Consider the following 22,892-nt stretch of genomic DNA (forward strand, 5'->3'; position numbering starts at 1 on the left):
TAACTGGTTGCTAAGCGGTTGCTATCATTTCTAAAGTGGTTGCTAGGAAGTTGCTAAAGTATTCCAGGTTGTTATTAAGTGGTTGCTAGGCAGTTGCTAACGTTTTCCAGGTGGTTGCTAAGGTGTTGCTAAGTGGTTGCTAGGCAGTTGCTAACGTTTTCCAGGTGGTTGCTAAGGTGGTTGCTAAGCAGTTATTAGGTGGTTGCTAAGCCCTGGCTGGGGTGCCGGGGTGTCCAAACTTTTGACTGATAGCTGCTCCTTACAGCAGCTCCTCCATACACTCACAGTACTGGAGGAGCAGGGGAGAGAAGGGGTTCCGTGCGCAGAGCTGCTCGTGTGTGAGATGGAACTCTGGGCCCCCCATTCATTTCTATGGGAAAACTTCGTACGACAATTGTACGAAAACCGTACGTCGTATCACTTCGCAACCTCCTATTAATTTAAAGATCTCGATAAGATCTATAAGCTCGCCGAATTTGGTGTTCGTATCTCAAAAATTGTGGCAGTTACGGACGTTTAAAATTTGGCCCCATTCATTCCTATGGGAAAAAAATGCGTACGTTTACGAAGTTTTTACGAAAACCGTACGATGTATCGCTTAAAAAAGCACAAGCAACCTATTCGGGTATAGGTCCTACGATACTGCAAAATTTCGTGGTTCTACGTCAAAAGCCCTAGGAGGAGATAGTGATTAAATTTTGCGAATAGAATAATAATAATAATAATAAGTAGAATAAGATTACGAAGAACAGTAAGTTGGCTTTTCCAAGCCAACTTAAAAAGGTAAAGTTCGTGAACGAACTTTAAGTTGGCTTGGAAAAGAACGCTAATAACGTTAAAAAGTTAAAATGGTTGCTAAGCTTTTTCCGTCTGAAGAGTGTGAAGAGTCATTGATATGCTGTTAACGCTAAATGCTAAAAACGCTGACATCTAAAAACATTTGGTTAAACGCTGAAATCTAAAAACATTTGGTTAAACGCTGAAATCTAAAAATGTTTGATTAAACGCTGAAATCTAAAAACGTTTGGTTAAACGATGAAATCTAAAAACATTTGGTTAAACGCTGAAATCTAAAAACGTTTGATTAAACGCTGACATCTAAAAACGTTTGGTTAAACGCTGAAATCTAAAAACGCTTGTTTAAATGCTGAAATCGTAAAACTTTTGGTTAAGCTTTTGATTGCTAATGTGTTGCTAGGCGGTTGCTATAATTTCTGAAAAGGTTGCTAAGCTGTTGCTAGGCAATTGCTAATGTTTTCCAGGTGGTTGCTAAGCTGTTGCTAACTGGTTGCTAGGCAATTGCTAACATAAAACAGGTGGTTGCTAAGGTGTTGCTAGGTGGTTGCTTGGGTGTTGCTAGGTTTTTGCTATCATTTCTAAAGTGGTTGCTAAGTGGTTGCTAGGCAGTTGCTATCGTTTTCCTAGTGGTTGTTAAGGTGTTGCTAAGTGGTTGCTAGGCAGTTGCTATCATTTCTAAAGTGGTTGCTAAGTGGTTGCTAGGCAGTTGCTATCGTTTTCCTAGTGGTTGTTAAGGTGTTGCTAAGTGGTTGCTAGGCAGTTGCTATCATTTCTAAAGTGGTTGCTAGGCAGTTGCTAACGTTTTCCCAATGGTTGTTAAGGTGTTGCTAAGTGGTTGCTAGGCAGTTGCTTTCGTTTCTAAAGTGGTTGCTAAGTGGTTGCTAGGCAGTTGCTAACGTTTTCCAGGTGGTTGCTAAGTGGTTGCTAGGCAGTTGCTAACGTTTTCCAGGTGGTTGCTAGGCAGTTGCTAAGTGGTTGCTAGGCAGTTGCTAACGTTTTCCAAGTGGTTGCTAGGCAGTTGCTAAGTGGTTGCTAGGCAGTTGCTAACATTTTCCAGGTGGTTGCTAAGTGGTTGCTAGGTAGTTGCTAACATATTCCAGGTGGTTGCTAGGCAGCTGCTAAGTGGTTGCTAGGCAGTTGCTAACGTTTTCCAGGTGGTTGCTAAGTGGTTGCTAGGCAGTTGCTAACGTTTTCCAGGTGGTTGCTAGGCAGTTGCTAAGTGGTTGCTAGGCAGTTGCTAACGTTTTCCAAGTGGTTGCTAGGCAGTTGCTAAGTGGTTGCTAGGCAGTTGCTAACGTTTTCCAGGTGGTTGCTAAGTGGTTGCTAGGCAGTTGCTAACGTTTTCCAGGTGGTTGCTAGGCAGTTGCTAAGTTGCTGCTAGGCAGTTGCTAATGTTTTCCAGGTGGTTGCTAAGTGGTTGCTAGGCAGTTGCTAACGTATTCCAGGTGGTTGCTAGGCAGTTGCTAACGTTTTCCAGGTGGTTGCTAAGTGGTTGCTAGGCAGTTGCTAACGTATTCCAGGTGGTTGCTAGGCAGTTGCTAAGTGGTTGCTAGGCAGTTGCTAACGTTTTCCAGGTGGTTGCTCAGTGGTTGCTAGGCAGTTGCTAACGTTTTCCAGGTGGTTGCTAAGTGGTTGCTAGGCAGTTGCTAACGTATTCCAGGTGGTTGCTAGGCAGTTGCTAAGTGGTTGCTAGGCAGTTGCTAACGTTTTCCAAGTGGTTGCTAGGCAGTTGCTAAGTGGTTGCTAGGCAGTTGCTAACGTTTTCCAGGTGGTTGCTAAGTGGTTGCTAGGCAGTTGCTAACGTTTTCCAGGTGGTTGCTAGGCAGTTGCTAAGTGGTTGCTAGGCAGTTGCTAACGTTTTCCAAGTGGTTGCTAGGCAGTTGCTAAGTGGTTGCTAGGCAGTTGCTAATGTTTTCCAGGTGGTTGCTAGGCAGTTGCTAAGTTGTTGCTAGGCAGTTGCTAACGTTTTCCAGGTGGTTGCTAAGTGGTTGCTAGGCAGTTGCTAATGTATTCCAGGTGGTTGCTTGGCAGTTGCTAAGTGGTTGCTAGGCAGTTGCTAACGTTTTCCAGGTGGTTGCTAAGGTGTTGCTAAGTGGTTGCTAGGCAGTTGCTAACGTTTTCCAGGTGGTTGCTAAGGTGGTTGCTAAGCAGTTATTAGGTGGTTGCAAAGCCCTGGCTGGGGTGCCGGGGTGTCCAAACTTTTGACTGATAGCTGCTCCATACAGCAGCTCCTCCATACACTCACAGTACTGGAGGAGCAGGGGAGAGAAGGGGTTCCGTGCGCAGAGCTGCTCGTGTGTGAGATGGAACTCTGGGCCCCCCATTCATTTCTATGGGAAAACTTCGTACGACATTTGTACGAAAACCGTACGACGTATCGACGAAACGTTAAAATTTTCGGAAAGAACGCGGTAAGTTCTATAGACCGTCCGATTTTTGTCTTTGTATGTCAAAAATTGTTACCTACACAGTCGTTGAAAGTTGTCCCCCATTCATTTCCTATGGGAAAAAAAAGCGTACGTTTACGAAGTTTTTACGAAAACCGTACGATGTATCGCTTAAAAAAGCACAAGCAACCTATTCGGGTATAGGTCCTACGATACTGCAAAATTTCGTGGTTCTACGTCAAAAGCCCTAGGAGGAGATAGTGATTAAATTTTGAGCGCGGAATAATAATAATAATAATAATAATAAGATTACGAAGAACAATAAGTTGGCTTTTCCAAGCCAACTTAATAATAATAACTAGAAAAGGTAAAGTTCGTGAACGAACTTTAAGTTGGCTTGGAAAAGAACGCTAATAACGTTAAAAAGTTAAAATGGTTGCTAAGCTTTTTCCGTCTGAAGAGTGTGAAGAGTCATTGATATGCTGTTAACGCTAAATGCTAAAAACGCTGACATCTAAAAACATTTGGTTAAACGCTGAAATCTAAAAACATTTGGTTAAACGCTGAAATCTAAAAATGTTTGATTAAACGCTGAAATCTAAAAACGTTTGGTTAAACGATGAAATCTAAAAACATTTGGTTAAACGCTGAAATCTAAAAACGTTTGATTAAACGCTGACATCTAAAAACGTTTGGTTAAACGCTGAAATCTAAAAACGCTTGTTTAAATGCTGAAATCGTAAAACTTTTGGTTAAGCTTTTGATTGCTAATGTGTTGCTAGGCGGTTGCTATAATTTCTGAAAAGGTTGCTAAGCTGTTGCTAGGCAATTGCTAATGTTTTCCAGGTGGTTGCTAAGCTGTTGCTAACTGGTTGCTAGGCAATTGCTAACATAAAACAGGTGGTTGCTAAGGTGTTGCTAGGTGGTTGCTTGGGTGTTGCTAGGTTTTTGCTATCATTTCTAAAGTGGTTGCTAAGTGGTTGCTAGGCAGTTGCTATCGTTTTCCTAGTGGTTGTTAAGGTGTTGCTAAGTGGTTGCTAGGCAGTTGCTATCATTTCTAAAGTGGTTGCTAAGTGGTTGCTAGGCAGTTGCTATCGTTTTCCTAGTGGTTGTTAAGGTGTTGCTAAGTGGTTGCTAGGCAGTTGCTATCATTTCTAAAGTGGTTGCTAGGCAGTTGCTAACGTTTTCCCAATGGTTGTTAAGGTGTTGCTAAGTGGTTGCTAGGCAGTTGCTTTCGTTTCTAAAGTGGTTGCTAAGTGGTTGCTAGGCAGTTGCTAACGTTTTCCAGGTGGTTGCTAAGTGGTTGCTAGGCAGTTGCTAACGTTTTCCAGGTGGTTGCTAGGCAGTTGCTAAGTGGTTGCTAGGCAGTTGCTAACGTTTTCCAAGTGGTTGCTAGGCAGTTGCTAAGTGGTTGCTAGGCAGTTGCTAACATTTTCCAGGTGGTTGCTAAGTGGTTGCTAGGTAGTTGCTAACATATTCCAGGTGGTTGCTAGGCAGCTGCTAAGTGGTTGCTAGGCAGTTGCTAACGTTTTCCAGGTGGTTGCTAAGTGGTTGCTAGGCAGTTGCTAACGTTTTCCAGGTGGTTGCTAGGCAGTTGCTAAGTGGTTGCTAGGCAGTTGCTAACGTTTTCCAAGTGGTTGCTAGGCAGTTGCTAAGTGGTTGCTAGGCAGTTGCTAACGTTTTCCAGGTGGTTGCTAAGTGGTTGCTAGGCAGTTGCTAACGTTTTCCAGGTGGTTGCTAGGCAGTTGCTAAGTTGCTGCTAGGCAGTTGCTAACGTTTTCCAGGTGGTTGCTAAGTGGTTGCTAGGCAGTTGCTAACGTATTCCAGGTGGTTGCTAGGCAGTTGCTAACGTTTTCCAGGTGGTTGCTAAGTGGTTGCTAGGCAGTTGCTAACGTATTCCAGGTGGTTGCTAGGCAGTTGCTAAGTGGTTGCTAGGCAGTTGCTAACGTTTTCCAGGTGGTTGCTCAGTGGTTGCTAGGCAGTTGCTAACGTTTTCCAGGTGGTTGCTAAGTGGTTGCTAGGCAGTTGCTAACGTATTCCAGGTGGTTGCTAGGCAGTTGCTAAGTGGTTGCTAGGCAGTTGCTAACGTTTTCCAAGTGGTTGCTAGGCAGTTGCTAAGTGGTTGCTAGGCAGTTGCTAACGTTTTCCAGGTGGTTGCTAAGTGGTTGCTAGGCAGTTGCTAACGTTTTCCAGGTGGTTGCTAGGCAGTTGCTAAGTGGTTGCTAGGCAGTTGCTAACGTTTTCCAAGTGGTTGCTAGGCAGTTGCTAAGTGGTTGCTAGGCAGTTGCTAATGTTTTCCAGGTGGTTGCTAGGCAGTTGCTAAGTTGTTGCTAGGCAGTTGCTAACGTTTTCCAGGTGGTTGCTAAGTGGTTGCTAGGCAGTTGCTAACGTATTCCAGGTGGTTGCTTGGCAGTTGCTAAGTGGTTGCTAGGCAGTTGCTAACGTTTTCCAGGTGGTTGCTAAGGTGTTGCTAAGTGGTTGCTAGGCAGTTGCTAACGTTTTCCAGGTGGTTGCTAAGGTGGTTGCTAAGCAGTTATTAGGTGGTTGCAAAGCCCTGGCTGGGGTGCCGGGGTGTCCAAACTTTTGACTGATAGCTGCTCCATACAGCAGCTCCTCCATACACTCACAGTACTGGAGGAGCAGGGGAGAGAAGGGGTTCCGTGCGCAGAGCTGCTCGTGTGTGAGATGGAACTCTGGGCCCCCCATTCATTTCTATGGGAAAACTTCGTACGACATTTGTACGAAAACCGTACGACGTATCGACGAAACGTTAAAATTTTCGGAAAGAACGCGGTAAGTTCTATAGACCGTCCGATTTTTGTCTTTGTATGTCAAAAATTGTTACCTACACAGTCGTTGAAAGTTGTCCCCCATTCATTTCCTATGGGAAAAAAAAGCGTACGTTTACGAAGTTTTTACGAAAACCGTACGATGTATCGCTTAAAAAAGCACAAGCAACCTATTCGGGTATAGGTCCTACGATACTGCAAAATTTCGTGGTTCTACGTCAAAAGCCCTAGGAGGAGATAGTGATTAAATTTTGAGCGCGGAATAATAATAATAATAACTAGAAAAGGTAAAGTTCGTGAACGAACTTTAAGTTGGCTTGGAAAAGAACGCTAATAACGTTAAAAAGTTAAAATGGTTGCTAAGCTTTTTCTGTCTGAAGAGTGTGAAGAGTCATTGATATGCTGTTAACGCTAAATGCTAAAAACGCTGACATCTAAAAACATTTGGTTAAACGCTGAAATCTAAAAACATTTGGTTAAACGCTGAAATCTAAAAATGTTTGATTAAACGCTGAAATCTAAAAACGTTTGGTTAAACGATGAAATCTAAAAACATTTGGTTACACGCTGAAATCTAAAAACGTTTGATTAAACGCTGACATCTAAAAACGTTTGGTTAAACGCTGAAATCTAAAAACGCTTGTTTAAATGCTGAAATCGTAAAACTTTTGGTTAAACTTTTGATTGCTAATGTGTTGCTAGGCGGTTGCTATCATTTCTGAAAAGGTTACTAAGCTGTTGCTAGGCAATTGCTAATGTTTTCCAGGTGGTTGCTAAGCTGTTGCTAACTGGTTGCTAGGCAATTGCTAACATATAACAGGTGGTTGCTAAGGTGTTGCTAGGTGGTTGCTAGGGTGTTGCTAGGTTGTTGCTATCATTTCTAAAGTGGTTGCTAAGTGGTTGCTAGGCAGTTGCTATCATTTTCCTAGTGGTTGTTAAGGTGTTGCTAAGTGGTTGCTAGGCAGTTGCTATCATTTCTAAAGTGGTTGCTAAGTGGTTGCTAGGCAGTTGCTATCGTTTTCCTAGTGGTTGTTAAGGTGTTGCTAAGTGGTTGCTAGGCAGTTGCTATAATTTCTAAAGTGGTTGCTAGGCAGTTGCTAACGTTTTCCCAATGGTTGTTAAGGTGTTGCTAAGTGGTTGCTAGGCAGTTGCTTTCGTTTCTAAAGTGGTTGCTAAGTGGTTGCTAGGCAGTTGCTAACGTTTTCCAGGTGGTTGCTAAGTGGTTGCTAGGCAGTTGCTAACGTTTTCCAGGTGGTTGCTAGGCAGTTGCTAAGTGGTTGCTAGGCAGTTGCTAACGTTTTCCAAGTGGTTGCTAGGCAGTTGCTAAGTGGTTGCTAGGCAGTTGCTAACATTTTCCAGGTGGTTGCTAAGTGGTTGCTAGGTAGTTGCTAACATATTCCAGGTGGTTGCTAGGCAGCTGCTAAGTGGTTGCTAGGCAGTTGCTAACGTTTTCCAGGTGGTTGCTAAGTGGTTGCTAGGCAGTTGCTAACGTTTTCCAGGTGGTTGCTAGGCAGTTGCTAAGTGGTTGCTAGGCAGTTGCTAATGTTTTCCAAGTGGTTGCTAGGCAGTTGCTAAGTGGTTGCTAGGCAGTTGCTAACGTTTTCCAGGTGGTTGCTAAGTGGTTGCTAGGCAGTTGCTAACGTTTTCCAGGTGGTTGCTAGGCAGTTGCTAAGTTGTTGCTAGGCAGTTGCTAACGTTTTCCAGGTGGTTGCTAAGTGGTTGCTAGGCAGTTGCTAACGTTTTCCAGGTGGTTGCTAGGCAGTTGCTAAGTGGTTGCTAGGCAGTTGCTAACGTTTTCCAAGTGGTTGCTAGGCAGTTGCTAAGTGGTTGCTAGGCAGTTGCTAACGTTTTCCAGGTGGTTGCTAAGTGGTTGCTAGGCAGTTGCTAACGTATTCCAGGTGGTTGCTAGGCAGTTGCTAAGTGGTTGCTAGGCAGTTGCTAACGTTTTCCAAGTGGTTGCTAGGCAGTTGCTAAGTGGTTGCTAGGCAGTTGCTAACGTTTTCCAGGTGGTTGCTAAGTGGTTGCTAGGCAGTTGCTAACGTTTTCCAGGTGGTTGCTAGGCAGTTGCTAAGTGGTTGCTAGGCAGTTGCTAACGTTTTCCAAGTGGTTGCTAGGCAGTTGCTAAGTGGTTGCTAGGCAGTTGCTAACGTTTTCCAGGTGGTTGGTAAGTGGTTGCTAGGCAGTTGCTAACATTTTCCAGGTGGTTGCTAGGCAGTTGCTAAGTTGTAGCTAGGCAGTTGCTAACGTTTTCCAGGTGGTTGCTAAGTGGTTGCTAGGCAGTTGCTAACGTATTCTAGGTGGTTGCTAGGCAGTTGCTAAGTGGTTGCTAGGCAGTTGCTAACGTTTTCCAGGTGGTTGCTCAGTGGTTGCTAGGCAGTTGCTAACGTTTTCCAGGTGGTTGCTAAGGTGTTGCTAAGTGGTTGCTAGGCAGTTGCTAACGTTTTCCAGGTGGTTGCTAAGGTGGTTGCTAAGCAGTTATTAGGTGGTTGCTAAGCCCTGGCTGGGGTGCCGGGGTGTCCAAACTTTTGACTGATAGCTGCTCCATACAGCAGCTCCTCCATACACTCACAGTACTGGAGGAGCAGGGGAGAGAAGGGGTTCCGTGCGCAGAGCTGCTCGTGTGTGAGTTAGAACTCTGGGCCCCCCATTCATTTCTATGGGAAAACTTCGTACGACATTTGTACGAAAACCGTACGACGTATCGTCAAAATGTTAAAATTTTCGGAAAGAACGCGGTAAGTTCTATAAACCGTCCGATTTTTGTCTTTGTATGTCAAAAATTGTTACCTACACAAACGTTCAAAGTTGTCCCCCATTCATTTCCTATGGGAAAAAAAAGCGTACGTTTACGAAGTTTTTACGAAAACCGTACGATGTATCGCTTAAAAAAGCACAAGCAACCTATTCGGGTATAGGTACTACGATACTGCAAAGTTTCGTGGTTCTACGTCAAAAGCCCTAGGAGGAGATAGTGATTAAATTTTGAGCGCGGAATAATAATAATAATAATAATAATAATAATAAGAAGATTACGAAGAACAAGAAGTTGGCTTTTCCAAGCCAACTTAACTAGAAAAGGTAAAGTTCGTGAACGAACTTTAAGTTGGCTTGGAAAAGAACGCTAATAACGTTAAAAAGTTAAAATGGTTGCTAAGCTTGTTCCGTCTGAAGAGTGTGAAGAGTCATTGATATGCTGTTAACTTTTGGCTAAACGCTAAATGCCGAAAACGCTGAAATCTAAAAACGTTTGGTTAAACGCTGAAATCTAAAAACATTTGGTTAAACGCTGAAATCTAAAAACGTTTGATTAAACGCTGAAATCTAAAAACGTTTGATTAAACGCTGAAATCTTAAAACGTTTGGTTAAACGCTGAAATCTAAAAACATTTGGTTAAACGCTGAAATCTATAAACGTTTGATTAAACGCTGAAATCTAAAAATGTTTGGTTAAACGCTGAAATCTAAAAACTTTTGGTTAAACTTTTGATTGCTAATGTGTTGCTAGGCGGTTGCTATCATTTCTGAAGTGGTTGCTAAGCTGTTGCTAGGCAGTTGCTAATGTTTTCCAGGTGGTTGCTAAGCTGTTGCTAACTGGTTGCTAGGCAATTGCTAACATATACCAGGTGGTTACTAGGTGGTTGCTAGGGTGTTGCTAGGTTGTTGCTAAGGTGTTGCTATGGTATCCGGGGTGGTTGCTAAGATGTTGCTAGGTGGTTGCTAACGTGTTGCTAGGTGGTTGCTAAGGTGTTGCTATGGTATCCAGGGTGGTTGCTAATGTGTTGCTAGGTGGTTGCTAGGGTCTTGCTAGGTGGTTGCTAAGGTGTTGCTATGGTATCTGGGGTGGTTGCTAAGGTGTTGCTAGGTGGTTGCTAGGGTGTTGCTAGTTGGTTGCTAAGGTGTTGCTATGCGGTTGCTAAGGTGTTGCTATGGTATCCGGGGTGGTTGCTAAGGTGTTGCTAGGTGGTTGCTAGGTGGTTGCTAAGCTGTTGCTAGGCAGTTGCTAACGTTTTCCTAGTGGTTGCTAAGGTGTTGCTAAGTGGTTGCCAGGCAGTTGCTATCGTTTCTAAAGTGGTTGCTAAGTGGTTGCTAGGCAGTTGCTAACGTTTACCTAGTGGTTGCTAAGATGTTGCTAAGTGGTTGCTAGGCAGTTGCTATCATTTCTAAAGTGGTTGCTAATTGGTTGCTAGGCAATTGCTATCATTTCTAAAGTGGTTGCTAAGCTGTTGCTAGGCAGTTGCTAACGTTTTCCTAGTGGTTGCTAAGGTGTTGCTAAGTGGTTGCTAGGCAGTTGCTGTCGTTTCTAAAGTGGTTGTTAAGTGGTTGCTAGGCAGTTGCTAACGTTTTCCTAGTGGTTGTTTAGGCGTTGCTAAGTGGTTGCTAGGCAGTTGCTATCGTTTCTAAAGTGGTTGCTAAGTGGTTGCTAGGCAGTTGCTAACGTTTTCCACGTGGTTGCTAAGTGGTTGCTAGGCAGTTGCTATCATTTCTAAAGTGGTTGCTAAGTGGTTGCTAGGCAGTTGCTATCATTTCTAAAGTGGTTGCTAAGTGGTTGCTAGGCAGTTGCTAACGTTTTCCAGGTGGTTGCTAAGGTGTTGCTAAGTGGTTGCTAGGCAGTTGTTATCGTTTCTAAAGTGGTTGCTAAGTGGTTGCTAGGCAGTTGCTAACGTTTTCCATGTGGTTGCTAAGTGGTTGCTAGGCAGTTGCTATCATTTCTAAAGTGGTTGCTAAGTGGTTGCTAGGCAGTTGCTAACGTTTTCCATGTGGTTGCTAAGTGGTTGCTAGGCAGTTGCTATCATTTCTAAAGTGGTTGCTAAGTGGTTGCTAGGCAGTTGCTAACGTTTTCCTAGTGGTTGTTAAGGTGTTGCTAAGTGGTTGCTAGGCAATTGCTATCGTTTCTAAAGTGGTTGCTACGTGGTTGCTAGGCAGTTGCTAACGTTTTCCATGTGGTTGCTAAGTGGTTGCTAGGCAGTTGCTATCATTTCTAAAGTGGTTGCTAAGTGGTTGCTAGGTAGTTGCTATCATTTCTAAAGTGGTTGCTAAGTGGTTGCTTGGCAGTTGCTAACGTTTTCCAGGTGGTTGCTAAGGTGTTGCTAAGTGGTTGCTAGGCAGTTGCTAACGTTTTCCAGGTGGTTGCTAAACAGTTAATAGATGGTTGCTAAACCCTGGCTGGGGTGCCAGGGTGTCCAAACTTTTGACTGATAGCTGCTCCATACAGCAGCTCCTCCATACACTCACAGTACTGGAGGAGCAGGGGAGAGAAGGGGTTCCGTGCGCAGAGCTGCTCGTGTGTGAGATGGAACTCTGGGCCCCCCACTCATTTCTATGGGAAAACTTCGTACGACAATTGTACGAAAACCGTACGTCGTATCACTTCGCAACCTACTATTAATTTAAAGATCTCGATAAGATCTATAAGCTCGCCGAATTTGGTGTTCGTATCTCAAGAATTGTGGCGGTTACGGACGTTTAAAATTTGGCCCCATTCATTCCTATGGGAAAAAAATGCGTACGTTTACGAAGTTTTTACGAAAACCGTACGATGTATCGCTTAAAAAAGCACAAGCAACCTATTCGGGTATAGGTCCTACGATACTGCAAAATTTCGTGGTTCTACGTCAAAAGCCCTAGGAGGAGATAGTGATTAAATTTTGAGCGCGGAATAATAATAATAATAACTAGAAAAGGTAAAGTTCGTGAACGAACTTTAAGTTGGCTTGGAAAAGAACACTAATAACGTTAAAAAGTTAAAATGGTTGCTAAGCTGTTTCTGTCTGAAGAGTGTGAAGAGTCGTTGATATGCTGTTAACTTTTGGCTAAACGCTAAATGCCAAAAACACTGAAATCTAAAAACATTTGGTTAAACGCTGAAATCTAAAAACGTTTGATTAAACGCTGAAATCTAAAAACGTTTGATTAAACGCTGAAATCTAAAAACGTTTGATTAAATGCTGAAATCTAAAAACGTTTGGTTAAACACTGAAATCAAAAAACATTTGGTTAAACGCTGAAATCTAAAAACGTTTGATTAAACGCTGAAATCTAAAAACGTTTGGTTAAACGCTGAAATCTAAAAACGCTTGTTTAAATGCTGAAATCGAAAAACTTTTGGTTGTACTTTTGATTGCTAATGTGTTGCTAGGCGGTTGCTATCATTTCTGAAGTGGTTGCTAAGCTGTTGCTAGGCAATTGCTAACATATACCAGGTGGTTGCTAGGTGGTTGCTAGGGTGTTGCTAGGTTGTTGCTAAGGTGTTGCTATGGTATTCGGGGTGGTTGCTAAGATGTTGCTAGGTGGTTGCTAACGTGTTGCTAGGTGGTTGCTAAGGTGTTGCTATGGTATCCGGGGTGGTTGCTAAGGTGTTGCTAGGTGGTTGCTAGGTGGTTGCTAGGGTGTTGCAAGGTGGTTGCTAAGGTGTTGCTATGGTATCTGGGGTGGTTGCTAAGGTGTTTCTAGGTGGTTGCTAGGGTGTTGCCAGGTGGTTGCTAAGGTGTTGCTATGCGGTTGCTAAGGTGTTGCTATGGTATCCGGTGTGGTTGCTAAGGTGTTGCTAGGTGGTTGCTAGGTGGTTGCTAAGGTGTTGCTATGCGGTTGCTAAGGTGTTGCTATGGTACCTGGGGTGGTTGCTAAGGTGTTGCTAGGTGGTTGCTAGGGTGTTGCTATGATATACAGGGTGGTTGCTAAGGTGTTGCTAGGTGGTTGCTAAGGTGTTGCTATGTGGTTGCTAAGGTGTTGCTATGGTATCTGGGGTGGTTGCTAAGGTGTTGCTAGGTGGTTGCTATGTGGTTGCTTAGGTGTTGCTATGCGGTTGCTAAGGTGTTTCTAAAGTGGTTGCTAAGTGGTTGCTAGGCAGTTGCTAACGTTTTCCTAGTGGTTGCTAAGGTGTTGCTTAGTGGTTGCTAGGCAGTTGCTATCATTTCTAAATTGGTTGCTAAGTGGTTGCTAGGCAGTTGCTAACGTTTTCCTAGTGGTTGCTAAGGTGTTGCTAAGTGGTTGCTAGGCTGTTGCTATCATTTCTAAAGTGGTTGCTAAGTGGTTGCTAGGCAGTTGCTAACATTTTCCTAGTGGTTGTTAAGGTGTTGCTAAATGGTTGCTAGGCAGTTGCTATCGTTTCGAAGGTGGTTGCTAAGTGGTTGCTAGGCAGTTGCTAACGTTTTCCTAGTGGTTGCTAAGTGTTTGCTAACTGGTTGCTAGGCAGTTGCTTTAATTTCTAAAGTGGTTGCTAAGTGGTTGCGAGGCAGTTGCTAACGTTTTCCTAGTGGTTGCTAAGGTGTTGCTAAGTGGTTGCTAGGCTGTTGCTATCATTTCTAAAGTGGTTGCTAGGCAGTTGCTAACATTTTCCTAGTGGTTGTTAAGGTGTTGCTAAGTGCTTGCTAGGCAGTTGCTATCAATTCTAAGGTGGTTGCTAAGTGGTTGCTAGGCAGTTGCTAACGTTTTCCTAGTGGTTGTTAAGGTGTTGCTGAGTGGTTGCTAGGCAGTTGCTATCATTTCTAAAGTGGTTGCTAAGTGGTTGCTAGGCATTTGCTAACGTTTTCCAGGTGGTTGCTAAGTGGTTGCTAACTGGTTGCTAGGCAGTTGCTATCATTTCTAAAGTGGTTGCTAAGTGGTTGCTAGGCAGTTGCTAACGTTTTCCTAGTGGTTGCTAAGTGGTTGCTAACTGGTTGCTAGGCAGTTGCTAACGTTTTCCAGGTGGTTGCTAAGGTGTTGCTAAGTGGTTGCTAGGCAGTTGCTAACGTTTTCCAGGTGGTTGCTAAGGTGGTTGCTAAGCAGTTATTAGGTGGTTGCTAAGCCCTGGCTGGGGTGCCGGGGTGTCCAAACTTTTGACTGATAGCTGCTCCATACAGCAGCTCCTCCATACACTCACAGTACTGGAGGAGCAGGGGAGAGAAGGGGTTCCGTGCGCAGAGCTGCTCGTGTGTGAGTTAGAACTCTGGGCCCCCCATTCATTTCTATGGGAAAACTTCGTACGACATTTGTACGAAAACCGTACGACATATCGTCAAAACGTTAAAATTTTCGGAAAGAACACGCTAAGTTCTATAGACCGTCCGATTTTTGTCTTTGTATGTCAAAAATTGTTACCTACACAGACGTTCAAAGTTGTCCCCCATTCATTTCCTATGGGAAAAAAAAGCGTACGTTTACGAAGTTTTTACGAAAACCGTACGATGTATCGCTTAAAAAAGCACAAGCAACCTATTCAGGTATAGGTCCTACGATACTGCAAAATTTCGTGGTTCTACGTCAAAAGCCCTAGGAGGAGATAGTGATTAAATTTTGCGAATAGAATAATAATAATAAGAATAAGATTACGAAGAACAGTAAGTTGGCTTTTCCAAGCCAACTTAATAATAATAAGATTACGAAGAACAGTAAGTTGGCTTTTCCAAGCCAACTTAATAATAATAAGATTACGAAGAACAATAAGTTGGCTTTTCCAAGCCAACTTAATAAGATTACGAAGAACAATAAGTTGGCTTTTCCAAGCCAACTTAATAAGAAGAAGATTACGAAGAACAAGAAGTTGGCTTTTCCAAGCCAACTTAATAAGAAGATTACGAAGAACAAGAAGTTGGCTTTTCCAAGCCAACTTAATAATAATAACTAGAAAAGGCAAAGTTCGTGAACGAACTTTAAGTTGGCTTGTCAAATAGTTACTAAGTTGTGTAGTGTGTGTGTGGTGTGGAGTGTGTGGGGTGTGGAGTGGGTTGTGGAGTGTGTTTGGTGTGGTGTGTTTGGAATGTGGTGTGGAGTGTGGTGTATGTGTGGTGGAGTGTGGGGTGAGTTGTGTGTATCAGGTGTGGAGTGTGTGTGTTGTGGAGTGTGTGTGGTGTGTAGAGAGTGTGGTGTGGTGTGTGGAGTATGTGTGGTGTGGAGTGTGTGTGGTGTGGTGTATGTGTGGTGGAGTGTGGGGTTTGTGTCAGGTGTGGAGTGTGTGTGGTGTGGGGTATGTGTGGTGTGAAGTGTGTGTGGGGTGGAGTGTGTATGGTGTTGGGTATGTGAGCTGTGGAGTGTGTGGTATGGAGAGTGTGGGGGATGTGTGTTGTGGGGTGTGAAGTGTGTGGTATGTTTGGGGTGGAGTGTGCGTGGTGTGAGGTATGTGAGCTGTGGAGTGTGTGTGTGGTATGGAGTGTGTGGGGTATGTGTGGTGTGAAGTGTGTGTGGGGTGGAGTGTGTATGGTGTGGGGTATGTGAGCTGTGGAGTGTGTGTGTGGTATGGAGAGTGTGGGGTATGTGTGGTGTGGGGTGTGAAGTGTGTGGTATGTTTGGGGTGGAGTGTGCGTGGTGTGAGGTATGTGAGCTGTGGAGTGTGTGTGTGGTATGGAGTGTGTGGGGTGTGGGGTATGTGTGGTGTGAAGTGTGTGTGGTGTGGGGTATATGAGCTATCGAGTGTGTGTGTGGTTTAAAGTGTGTGTGGTGTGGGGTATGTGTGGTGTGGAGTGTGTGGTGTTGTGTGAATTGTGTGTGGTATGTGTGGGGTGGAGTGTGTGTGGTGTGGGGTATGTGAGCTGTGGAGTGTGTGTGGTTTAAAGTGTGTGTGTTGTGTTGTATGAAGTGTGTGTGGGGTGGAGTGTGTGTGGTGTGGGGTATGTGTGGTGTGAAGTGTGTGTGGGGTGGAGTGTGTATGGTGTGGGGTATGTGAGCTGTGGAGTGTGTGTGGTATGGAGTGTGTGGGGTATGTGTGGTGTGGGGTGTGAAGTGTGTGGTATGTTTGGGGTGGAGTGTGCGTGGTGTGAGGTATGTGAGCTGTGGAGTGTGTGTGTGGTATGGAGTGTGTGTGGTGTGGGGTATGTGTGGTGTGAAGTGTGTGTGGTGTGGGGTATATGAGCTATCGAGTGTTTGTGTGTGGTTTAAAGTGTGTGTGGTGTGGGTATGTGTGGTGTGGAGTGTGTGGTGTTGTGTGAATTGTGTGTGGTATGTGTGGGGTGGAGTGTGTGTGGTGTGGGGTATGTGAGCTGTGGAGTGTGTGTGGTTTAAAGTGTGTGTGGTGTGGGGTATGAAGTGTGTGTGGGGTGGAGTGTGTGTGGTGTGGGCTATGTGAGCTGTGGAGTTTGTGTGTGGTTTAAAGTGTGTTGGTGTGGGGTATGAAGTGTGTGTGGGGTGGAGTGTGCGTGGTGTGGGCTATGTGAGCTGTGGAGTGTGTGTGTTTTAAAGTGTGTATGGTGTGGGGTATGTGAGCTGTGGAGTGTGTGTATGGTATGGAGTGTGTGGGGTGTGGGGTATGTGTGGTGTGAAGTGTGTGTGGTGTGGGGTATATGAGCTATCGAGTGTGTGTGTGGTTTAAAGTGTGTGTGGTCTGGAGTGTGTGGTGTGGGGTGTGAATTGTGTGTGGTATGTGTGGGGTGGAGTGTGTGTGGTGTGGGGTATGTGAGCTGTGGAGTGTGTGTGGTTTAAAGTGTGTGTGGTGTGGGGTTTGTGTGGTGTGGAGTGTGTGTGGTGTGGGGTATGTGTGGTTTGAAGTGTGTGTGGTGTGGGGTATGTGTGGTTTGAAGTGTGTGTGGTGTGGGGTATGTGTGGTTTGAAGTGTGTGTGGTGTGGGGTATGTGTGGTTTGAAGTGAGTGTGGTGTGGGGTATGTGTGGTTTGAAGTGAGTGTGGTGTGGGGTATGTGTGGTTTGAAGTGTGTGTGGTGTGGGGTTTGTGTGGTTTGAAGTGTGTGTGGTGTGGAGTGTGTGTGTGGTATGGAGTGTGTGGGGTGTGGGGTATGTGTGGTGTGGAGTGTGTGTGGTGTGGGGTATATGAGCCGTGGAGTTTCTGTGTGGTTTAAAGTGTGTTGGTGTGGGGTATGAAGTGTGTGTGGGGTGGAGTGTGCGTGGTGTGGGATATGTGAGCTGTGGAGTATGTGTGGTTTAAAGTGTGTGTGGTGTGGGGTTTGTGTGGTGTGGATTGTGTGTGGTGTGGGGTATGTGTGGTTTGAAGTGTGTGTGGTGTGGGGTATGTGTGGTGTGTGGGGTGGAGTGTGTTTGGTGTGGGGTATGTGTGGTGTGGAATGTGTGTAGGGTGTGGAGTGTGTGTAGTGTGGGGTGTAGACTGTGTGGTGTGGGGTGTGTGTGGTGTGTAGTGTGTGTGGTGGAGTGTGTTTGGTGTGGGGTATGTGTGGTGTGGAATGTGTGTAGGGTGTGGTGTGGAGTGTGTGTAGTGTGGGGTGTAGACTGTGTGGTGTGGGGTGTGTGTGGTGTGTAGAGTGTGTGTGGTGTGGACTGTGGAGTTTGTGTGGTGTGGAGTATGTGTGGTGTGGAGTGAGTGTGGGGAGTGGACTGTGTGTCATGTGGTAAGTGTGTGTGGTGTGGGGTGTGAAGTGTGTGGTGTGGGGTATGTGTGATGTGGAGTGTGTGTGGTGTGGGGTATGTGTGGTTTGAAGTGTGTGTGGTGTGATGTATGTGTGGTGTGTTCGTGTGTGTGTGTGGTGTGGAGTTTGTGTGGTGTGTGTGGTGTGGGGTATGTGTGGTGTGGAGTGTGTGTTGTGTAGAGTGTGGTGTGGTGTGTGGAGTGTGTGTGGTGGGGTGTATAGTGTGTGTGGGGTTTGGTGTGTGTGGTGTGGGGTATGTGTGGTGTGGGGTATGTGTGGTGTGTAGTGTGTGGGGTGTGTAGAGTGTGTGGTGTGTGGAGTTTGTGTGGGGTGTGGGGTATGTGTGGTGTGGGGTGTGTGTAGGGTGTGGGGTGTGTAGTGTGGGGTGTGTAGAGTGTGTGTGGTGTGGTGTATGTGTGGTGTGGGGTGTGTGTGGTGTGTGCTGTGTGTGTAGTGTTGTATTGGTTCTGGTGTGGGTTGTGTTCAGCAGTCTCTTCTCCATACAGATACAGTACTGAGGAGCAGGGCAGAGAGGGGGGCCGTGCGCAGGATCGGCTGGTGTGTGTGAGATGGCCAACATTCCGCCCATTCATTCCTATGGGGAAAGTTCGTACGATAATTCTACGAAAACCGTAAATCGTATCGGTGAGATCAGCATATCGTCTGAAACGTCTTTGCAAGTTCTCTATGTCTTGTGAATTTCGTGGTTCTAGCTTGAAAATTGTGACTTTTAGAGCAGTTTGAAAAAAGTGTGAATGGAAGTCTATGGGGAAAAAAGTGACTTTGACGGAACCGTGCTAGAACCCTGGTTCTCCGATCGCTTAGAAAAGCACAAGCAACTTAAGTGGCTATGGGTTCTACCAACCTGTGAAGTTTGGTGGTTCTAGCTCGAAAACTGTAGGAGGAGTAGCGTTGAGAAATTTTAGCGTAGAAGAATAATAATAATAAGAAGAATAAGAAGAACTATAAGTTGGCTTTGACAAGCCAACTTAATAAGAAGATTACGAAGAACAAGAAGTTGGCTTTTCCAAGCCAACTTAATAAGAAGATTACGAAGAACAATAAGTTGGCTTTTCCAAGCCAACTTAATAAGAAGAATAAGAAGAACAGTAAGTTGGCTTTTCCAAGCCAACTTAATAAATATTGTCACGTCTGGTGTTGTAAGCGCTCCTTGTCCTTCCACATTTAGCTCCAACAGACGGTTCTCAGTTAGACAACTATAACACCCAGAATGCACCACCCACTGACATCACATGCACTGCCGATCACGTGACACCTCACCTGCCCCGGCCAGGAAGTCCTGAGTATTGATTATTACCTGCAGTATAAAAGGACTGCTCACACACACACTCACGCCGCGTATTGCCTGGTTTCGCCCACATTACAAAGCATATATTCTGTGATTGTTTCTCGTGTATGACCTTGCCTTTTGTTTTCTCGACTCTGATTTTTGCCTTGCTTACTCTGTGGATTTTTGTGTATTACCTGGATTGCTTATCGTTTCTGTTTTTGGATCACCTCTGATACTGCTTGCCTCGTGTATGATCTCTAGACTGTGTATCGTTACTGTTTTTGGATTATCTCTGATACTGCTTGCCTCGTGTATGACCATTGGACTGCCTCACTATCCGGTAATGGTCTTTACCTCCAGGTATCTGTTTACCGGTGTTGTTTACTCTCTGCTACTGTTTTTTATACCTTGTGGGTTTTCAATAAAATCCTTAATTGGTTCCGCGAGTGTCTGTATTCTGTACCACACCATGACAAATATAGCATTTTGAAACATAGTTAACATACAGATTCACATTAATAGACTCGATAAGTTACTTTATTGAGGGTGTTTCCATTTATTGTGTGATAAGTCGGTAATGTAATTGTTATGACAGGCCTATCTAAAACAATAAATATTGTTAAAATATACTGAATAGTATTAGTAATTTGTTTTGTCTTTCAGTTGTTGATAAAACACTGACAGAATAACAGAACTACTTGGCCTGACAATTTTTTCTCTAACTGGACCGAACTGAATTCTAATTAAATGCCCCTGTAATATTGGATAATAAAAAAATTAGAATATTTTTTTAGCTGGTCTAAAATGTTTGGTAAGAAAGGACCATAAACCCTCCATCTTTATTACTGCACTGTGCAGACACCCCAAATCTGATACTTCATCTCTTGCTGTAGTTTGTGCTCCGAGACAAAGACTCGGGCTGCTTCTCTACGTCTCCTGGGTCAGTAGACAGGACCTCACAGCCGCCGAGGGAGAGGAAGAAGACGCGACAGTGTCTCTGTCTCTATTTTTGGGTCTTTTTAAAATGCTGGTATTGTGCGTCTTCCCCAGAGCTTTATATAATGTGTGTAGAGGCAGCCTGTCTTCAGACCACAGGGTGAGGAATGAGGTTGATTTCAGAGGAGCCGGGCACATATTTTACCCCACCTACACATCTGATTAAATTACCTGCCATGTCATACACACACACACACACATTTACAAACACTTACACATCTTGTGAAGGACCCGCATGAGCACCGACTGACTAACATGCATCTTTTTTACATTCCTCTTGACGTTTATTTCAGGGCATAGACCACAAATTGAGAAATATTCTCTCTCGTAATGTCGTCTCGCACAGATAATAACGTTAGCCATAAAATCTGTCTGCTTCTCCAGGCTGTGCCGGGGCTGAGCGTGTAGAGGGGAGCAAAGACAATATGGCAGTAAAGTGCTGTCATCAGAGCCACAGCAGGCCATTACTATTCAGTGGAGGTTTAAAAGTTATTACTTTTGAAGTTATCGCTTTTGAATGTAATTGCACGATTACATATTAAACTACACAGTGATCTACATTTACACTCATTTTAGATTATGTATCAGCATGTATCAGAGTCTGAGACGCTTATATATTGTGTGTTCTCTTCCTGTTCTGGTTTTCTCCTGTCTGTCGCTGTGTTTTTCCAGCTCTCATGTGTGTTCTTTCCCCATGTTCTCCCCCATACATGGCCCTGTGTGCTCTGTGTGTGTCTCCGCCTCAGTCTTTAGTGTTTTCACCTGTGTTAATTTTGTAACTCCACCCCCTCATTACCAATCCCAGGTGTTTCCTCTTCTGCATGTATTTATAGCCCCTTAGTTTCAGTGTTCCTTATCAGTTCTTGTACATGTTTACCATCTGCTAGGTTTCTTGTTTCTTGGTTTTCTGTTTTAAATGTATTCCATATCTATTCTAGTTGTCCTGTTTGTTTGTATATCTTGTCTTGAGTTTAGTTTATTTATTTTGTTTTGTCTATTGTTTTCTTTGTTTTTAAAACCTCTTACTTACGTCCGCCTCCTCGCCTCCCTGCTGCGGCATAAATACATAAATAAACACCCATTCCTGTATTTGAGGACTGCAAGAAATTCCAATAAAAAAAGTAACAGGGGCAATTTAAGACTACACAGCAAAACACCAAGTGCTGAGAGCCCCATGGACTTGTTAAGAATCCAAAATCACACCTCGTCTTTTCAGAAATTAATTATTCATGAATGCCACTACTCATCAGCACAATCCATATAAGCTTAGAAAGGGTGGAACCTACAGTTTCTACAAATTACAGCAGTACTGATGAAGCGTCTGTGAGAAATCTATTGTGAAAACACCCCAAAAAAATTGCTGCTCCTTTAAAGGTACAGTTTTTATGAAAACATGGTCAAGTTCACACAGATAATTAAATTCTGTTGATATTTACGCCTCAAGGATCTCTAGGATCTTTTGAGAATAACAATATCTCACATGTGTAATGGTCTCCTATAAGTACTTCTAATATGTAAAAGAATGAAGCTAGTTTGAAATACCAAAATTCAGCTAGAGCTCAAAGGAAGCCCTTAGTGGGCTAAGCGCTGCCACTATGATCAGGAGATCGCCGGTTCGAATCCTGTTCATGTAGCTTGCCGTCGGCTACCGGAGCTCTGAGAGAGCACAAATGGCCTTGCTCTCTTTTGGTGGGTAGATGGTGCTCTATCTCACCACATCACTCCAAATGTTGATATCGTTTAGCACAAGGCGTCTGTGAGCTAATGTATCAGAACCGAGTCACTGCGCTTTCCGCCGAGCGCGCTGTGATGATACTCGCAGTTATAAAAAAAAGGTGGTGGCTGACTACACATGTGTCGGAGGAGGCATGTGCTAGTCTTCACCCTCCTGGTGTTGGGGCATCATTAGTGATAGGGGAGTCCTGATGAGTGGGTTTGGTAATTAGCTGTGTAAATAGGAGAGAAAATAGAAAAAAAAATAGAAATAAAATTATAAAAACAGAATTAAATAATTAATTTAAACTTTTTTTAAGGCTAATGTAACTCCACACTCTTTGGAGTTAAATCAACACTTTAATAGTTAACTAGTTTATAACTCACATTAGTGTTCATTTACCTCCTTATATTGTAAAGCTAACACTGAAAAACAGTTTAAAATGAACTAAAAAAAAGACCAATCAATCAGTATTGCTAATTTAGGGTAGGTTAGCTTGTATTTATTGTTCTTAATACTGGGTAAAATGTCTCTGCTTTCCTTCTGTTGACTTATCTGGGCTCAGAAGCATCTGGGATGAACCATCACACAGTTGAAACACAGTGTCTTGTGCTCCATCAAAAACATGAAGGAATGACGCTGGGTGATCCATACCAAAGATGTAAAGTATCAAAGGTTCATCCAGTCTCTTATCAGTGAGACATCTAAACCCCAGGGTCATGAATGTTGAGTAAAGAATATAGTTTACAGTTTGTCTTATTCTTTCGATTAATATAAGATCAGAATCAATGAGAGCATGTCAGCAGAAAACTCTTAATGTTTCAAAAAGTTATGAGGAATTCATAACTGATATTAAATGACCCAAAGTCTTTTGTTATCTCTTGCGAAATGTGTTTTGTGCTGATATGTGTTGTATAGCTTTTAAGGGTTAAAGTGCTTCCTGTTCGTCCTGTTCCCGGATATGAGTCCCCTCCTCCTCCTCCTGATGCGGTGTGACAGTCTGAAGAAAAGCAGGTAGAATAAATGGCCATCATTTCAGGAATTGTCTTCACCATCCAGACGTGGTTTATGTGCACAGAGACAATGTTTACTGATTTATCTAATAGGCTGAGTCAGCCTCAGCCATCAGTCACGCTGGGTTCCGGAGAAGATGCCCGGGCGTCAATCACTGTGAGATCACAGTGTGGGTTGGTGTAGTGGCAGTGTTCCCACCGCTGGTGTCAGTTCTGAGATCATATTTGAGGTGGCCGGGCAGTTTTTGTAGGAAATCAAAAAAATTGATATACAATGTTTATAAGAGATTTTTTAGTGTAAAGAACCCTTGCAAAGATCAAAGACCAATTTTGACGAAAGTACTTCCCCAAATATCCTGTTCATAGCTTCTTTTAATTCTAATAATGAGCTAGTGTTTCCCAGATAATACAAGACAGTCATATTCATAATTTGTGTTAGACACAAATTATGGATATGCTTTAAACTCTAGGTGGTATGGTGCAGTGGATAACACCACCGCCTTCCAGTGAACTACCATATCGTAGACTAGAGTTAATTCCAGGTCTGGGTGACTATATGCTGCGCTACACCAATAAGAGACCTTGGACAAGACTCCTAACACTACATTCAGAGAGAAGGCA

At 43.9% G+C, this 22,892-nt stretch overlaps 1 long non-coding RNA gene across 1 annotated transcript; it reads left to right on the plus strand.

Moving 5' to 3' along the window:
* The first annotated feature begins 5,935 nt into the window (after positions 1–5,935).
* LOC125802403 (uncharacterized) lies at positions 5,936–9,861 on the plus strand. Its single transcript, XR_007439529.1, has 2 exons — positions 5,936–6,816; positions 9,609–9,861. It is a non-coding gene; the product is annotated as an uncharacterized LOC125802403 (long non-coding RNA).
* Positions 9,862–22,892: the final 13,031 nt, after the last annotated feature.

Source organism: Astyanax mexicanus, chromosome 6 (assembly GCF_023375975.1).
Source record: "Astyanax mexicanus isolate ESR-SI-001 chromosome 6, AstMex3_surface, whole genome shotgun sequence".
Lineage (NCBI taxonomy): Eukaryota > Metazoa > Chordata > Actinopteri > Characiformes > Acestrorhamphidae > Astyanax > Astyanax mexicanus.